This window comes from Mastigoproctus giganteus, chromosome 5, assembly GCF_048544385.1.
Source record: "Mastigoproctus giganteus isolate SK-2022 chromosome 5, ASM4854438v1, whole genome shotgun sequence".
Taxonomy (NCBI): Eukaryota; Metazoa; Arthropoda; class Arachnida; order Uropygi; family Thelyphonidae; genus Mastigoproctus; species Mastigoproctus giganteus.
The window spans coordinates 30,088,501-30,094,500 of record NC_143579.1 but is presented as its reverse complement, the minus strand read 5'-3'; positions in this window follow the sequence as shown (position 1 = coordinate 30,094,500).

Here is a 6,000-nt window from a genome sequence, read left to right as displayed (position 1 = left end):
CTAAATTCTTTGAGGAACAAATAGGGATCAAAGTGGCTGTGAGACCTGTGAAAACAAGATATCCCTCCTATTCTTCATTCACAATTACTTGTGAAAAACAGGATGAACTAAAAGTGCTAGATACCAGCACCTGGCCGCCAGGAACTCTAGTAAAAATGTACAAAGAACGGACACCTTCCGCATCCTACCGCACAAGATCGACAATAATACAGGGATAGCAACCAATGTCAGCCTCATGCCAACCTGTCTCAATAACTCCCCTTAAATGCTTCTACCAAAATGTACGCAGTATCAGCAATAAACTACACCCCCTACAAACCATCATGTTACTAGCTGAATATCAGTTCATCTGCTTGACTGAAACCTGGTTATCTCACGGAAGGCAACTAGATGTCATAGGTCAGCCTCTTGATTACGTCAGCCTCCATAATTCCAGGGATAGCAGACGCGGTGGAGGTGTTGCGTTACTGTACTCATCCAGTTTCAAGCAGTCCAGATTTCAGGTGACCAAATCAGATAAATTCGAAGCCCTATGTGCCACATTAAGAAAGGATGCCATACAACTACAAATTTGTCTTGTATATCTACCCCCTGACCACACAGAAGATTCACGAAATGAACTGATAGCATGGATAGCAGCCAACCTAGTCCCCAATATCCCCACCTTCATTATAGGCGATTTCAACATGCCTACGCCTCGTCATGATGAGCCCACTGAAGATCTCATATCAGCCATTGGCACATTTGGCTTATTTCAACAAACCACACCTCCTACCAGGGGGAACCAGATGCTGGATCTATTATTCCACAATCTTCCACACCTAGGTCTGACCGCTGAACACCACAGCTTCCCCTCGGATCACTCTCCCATCACGTTTGAGTTCAACGTCACTGTAAACTCAAACACTGATGAAGCTCTCAGGAACAAGAAGATTAGCAAAACAGTATTCTCCATCAAATATTTAAACCCAGAGATCATCCTTGCACGTCTCACAGAAATAAACTGGAAGGATCTACAGCAGGAATCAATAGACACTGCTATATCTAACCTGGCTAACCAGCTGCTTGAAATTGCCTCCCAAGGAGCTTCCAAACAATTAAAACTCTCTGATAGATCCAATACATGGTTCAATGCCGAAGTCCAAGTAGCATTCAAGAGGAAACAAAAAGCATTCAGAATATGGAAAAAGTACCATAACTCAGCTGACTACCAGCTGTACAAGAAAGAGCGGGCAACCTTCCTCAAATGTAAACGAAATGCAATCCGGCAGCTGGCACTCAACAGAATAAACCACTCGAAACGTATAACATCCAAATGCAACAAAGATTTCCATATCGATGAGAAGGTATTTCAGGAATGGGTATCTTTGACTTTCAACGAATTGCCATTAGACCCAAAAACCCCAAACCTAAGTGATTTCATCATACACTCCAGACAGCCCCTTTCAACTATAACGCTAACAAAACAACATCTTATAAATACCATCAATAGACTTCCTAATAAATCTACAATTGGTCCTGACGGCTTCCCTCTCTTCATGGTTAAAGTGTGTAGTGCCTTCATTGTGGAGCCCCTTCTTGTAATCTTTAATCGCATATTGAAGTCCGGATCAATCCCGACAATGTGGAATCACTACAGGGTACAACCCATACCCAAAAGAAGAAACCCAAAGGAACCTAAAGACTTGAGACCGATCTCAGTGGGTTGCTCTCTATTAAAAGTGTTTGAGAAAGCTATCTTATCAGCACTGATCGACCAATGCTTCTCTCATAGACCGAAACATCTGCATACCGTGATCCCCAAAAGATCTACATATACAAACCTACTGGATACCCTATTTAAAATTCAAACTGCTCTCAACAGTAAATCTCAGCTGGACGTTATCTTCCTTGAAATTTCATCTGCTTATGATAAGCTCTCAATTCCCGCTCTCATCAACATTCTGGAAAAGTACTTTGGCATTACTGGAAGTCTGCTAAAAACCATCAACCGCATCCTTACACCAAGACAACTCATCATCAGCTACAAATCCTTCCAACAGGAGTGCAGTATAACGAGAGGAGTACCACAGGGAGGTGTCCTATCCTGTGTACTGTTCGCCGCTGCCCTTGAACCCTTCCTCGCAAGGTATACTGATTTCTCATCGTATGCAGACGACCTCAAATTAGACATAACATCTAAAGAAGCTGAACAAACTCACCTGACTAATCATCGAGTCTCCGTCCTAATCGACAGCCTTGTAGCATATCTACTGCAAATAGGTCTGGAAATAAATGCATCAAAGTCAGCTCAACTTACCTTTACAAAAAAGAGAATAAAAAATGACATCACAGCCTATCACAATGGAGTGCAGATAAGGAAAGTGAAGTCTCACACCGACCTCGGCTTGACTTGGGACGAGGGTCTCACTTTTCAAAACCATTTCTCGACCATGAAAACGAAGACTTTCTCGGCGATGTGGGCAATTCGACAAGAGCTGACGGGGTTACTGAACGTAGATGTAGTCGGAGGATACGTTCAGCGGTGCCTACAACCTATCGCACTGTATGCATCACCAATCTGGTCTTCTGCCCCGACGTCGTACATAAACAGATTCCTGGCAGTCGAGTACTGGGTAATGCGATGGATGAACGGGGTCACGGGCAATGCTTTCACCATCTCCAGGGCTGTGTTATATACCAACTTAAATATCACTCCCTGGAGAGTTCACATTGCATCCAGGAATATTCTTCTACTTTCTCAGATGCTTATCGGTGTGATTGACGCCCCCAGTCTTCGAAGACTTATTTCTACTCCACGTGCCGGACGCAGTAGTGACAGTCCCTACCTACCGCTGCATTCTACGCTATCCAACCTGTGCTGTCTGAAGAACTTCTTTCCAAACAACGCAGTGAACCTTTTCAATTCATTGACAATAGACCCTGTGAAATACTCCAAAAGCAAGCAGTACAGGGTGAAGAGCATCTCAGAAGCGCACTGCTTACTTCAACTATAATCTTGGCAATGAGTGAATTTGTAAACACTTGTGTAAATTATTGTAAATAATGGTATTCGTGCATTTTTGTACACTCTTTTTATATTGTAAATACTGTAAATAATTGTAATTTTTGCTTTTTGTACACCCTTCTTATATTGTATATAATTGCAATTCTTGCATTTTGTACACCCTTCTTATATTGTATATAATTGCAATTCTTGCATTTTGTACACCCTTCTAGCCGGTCGGCTGTGTATAAGGGGTGAAAGCAAACACTTGCTATTTTTTAATAAACGGATTTTAATAATAATAAAAAAAGTCAATTTCTGGTTCAGTAGATTGTGTGGTTGTTACCATTGACTGGTTCAATTGGTTTGGAAGGCTAATGAGTTGTAGATCTGTCTTTGATCGCTTATTGGCAAAAAGGTCGTTTAGAGCAGATACTCGTATATTTGTTAACGTGAGTAATAATTTTCTTTATATCGTCTATACTAGGCTTAATTTTCGAGTCATAAGGGATTTTTGGTGCCGTGTTCTCCTGCATGGACAATGAGACAGTTGGCATTATTTCAGAAAAAGAAATATCAGTTTGGATCGCAGCATTGTTAGTGATCCAGGCCTGATACACAAGCGATTTATCGTTGGCACTTGATATTTATGACGAATGTTCAGATGAAATCATTATCTCAACCTTGGATTGCACTAGTACGGTATTTTTTTTTTTTACTGTTTGCCATGGATGTTTCGCCATCACCATTGCAAAGACTAGGTTTAGTTTAACTCCATTGTTATTGACATCAGTATTTTCATGCATTTTACTTTTGGCTGGCTCGCTTGATTGCATGTTATCAGTCTCTCTGGTTGTTTCAAGGGTATTTGCTACTAGTTCGGTATCTGCCTTTGGATCAGGCGCTGTTTTAGATTCGAGTCCGACAACTGTAATTACAGTACAGTCCTTGATTCTACATCCGGAACAAATAAAGATCTGTGTCTTGGATAAAGATTCTAGAGAACTTAAAGAAAGGTATCTTTGTGGATGTAACAGGCGATAGAATGCTATACTTTTCTGATACACCTTTTTCTTTTGTTTAGTGACATTATATGTGAGGTTTTGCTATATCATTATTGTAAAGTCCCAATCAGATGGTAAAAAAACTGCTTTGCTGTCCAGGTTTTAATATTCATAAAACGCGTAAGATTTACAGCAAAATGCCCATTGGAAACTTGCAAAATCAAGTCCTAATTTGTCACCGTTCAGAAGATTAACTTCAGGTGTACTTTCAATGAAATTATTTAAATGTAATAGAGCGGGTATTGCACGTAAATATTATTGCGAATAATATTTACGTGATTATTTGTTGATACTTCATTCAGATTTGGCTAGATCAGAGTATCCTGAACTTGGTCATATGCAGTGTTCTCAGTATGCTTAAATATGACTGTTTTCAAAAACACAGAGCACGCTCGCCAAGGCGCATTTTCAAACGAGTGGCAGATGGCGATGTATTGGTGCTGAGCTGCCTCAAAGGACTTTAATAACTATTGACTATTAATTTATTTTATTTTTTTTGTTTAACATAGTTATAAACCAGGAAAAAAATTTCTGAATTGATTTAAGTTTTTGCATTTACGCTACGGTTTTCATGTTGCTTTCCATCTTACTTCGGAAACAGAAAATTAAAACACAATGCGCATCTTTGAATATTTATATTAACTATAAAATGGCGTATGATTCAAATCATAAGTATGTTATTAAAATTTAAAAATAATAAAATATTTTAAGTTTTCAAATTTCATGTTTCACTGTGCATATTTTTACTAAAATTATTTTTATCATTTGATGTTAATATTTAAATGGAAATCCGTTCTGTTTAATTAATAGCTCGTACAGGAACGTCTCACTAATGATTTATCATTGTATCCACTCAAGTTGCCATATTTTTGTTAAAGCATTTGTTTTTCTTATTTTCACACTTCTATCACTCTATTAAAGAAATTAGTTTGTACGTTTAAGTGAATAAGATCCAGTAATTAACATCAGTAATTACTTACATTCTTTCTGCAGTTTATAACAACATACAGTTTATTACTTTCCTTTGTCAATACACCAAATAATTTCTAATATCAAAATTTCACAGCATTTTTTGTACCGACATTATTAGTATTAGAAATGGCCGCATGGTGCAAGAAAGCCTATGGCTTATGCTACACCAGCCAAAAAAAAAAAAAAAAATCCGAACAAAACAATGATAAAAACAAAAAATAAATAAATAATAATAATTAATAAAAAAAGGAAATTAAACCAAACCTATCATCCTATGCCCTTTCCTGACCCGAAAGTACTATCCAGATGTCCTTTGAATTTCCCCAAACTGTCAGCCTCTACCACCCATGTAGGCAACTCATTCCAGTAATTTATAACTCGCCGGCTAAAATAAAACTTCCTGCAGTCCAATCTAAACATTTCCCCCCGTAACTTGAATTTATGTCCCCTAGTTCTAGCATCATTTATAATCTTGAAAATTTCGTCCTCATTCATTTTACTGATGCCTCTCAGAGCCTTAAACACCTCAATCAAATCTCCTCTAAGGTGTCTCAGAGTTTCCAAACTCTGCAACCCACATATTCGAAGTCTTTCTTCATAAGAACGCCCTTTTGCCGATCTCACCAGGCGAGTTACCCTTCTCTGCACCCTTTCAAGAAGCTCGATGTCTTTCTTCAGGTGCGGTCTCCATACTTGAACACAGTATTCCAAGTGTGGTCTAACATAAGCCTTATATAATGGGATTATCACGTCCCTATCTCTACTTGCAAAAGTTCGATAGATCATCGATAGAGCACCATGGGCCTTCCTTGCAACCTGTTTACAATGCTCTGAGAATTTCATGTCTGACCGTATCGTAACACCCAAGTCCCTTTCCTCCAGTACTGGGTTCAGCTGAACTCCACCAAGTGAATAAGTTATTTTGGGATTGCTGTTTCCCAGGTGTAATACCTTACACTTCGTTGGATTAAAGCATAG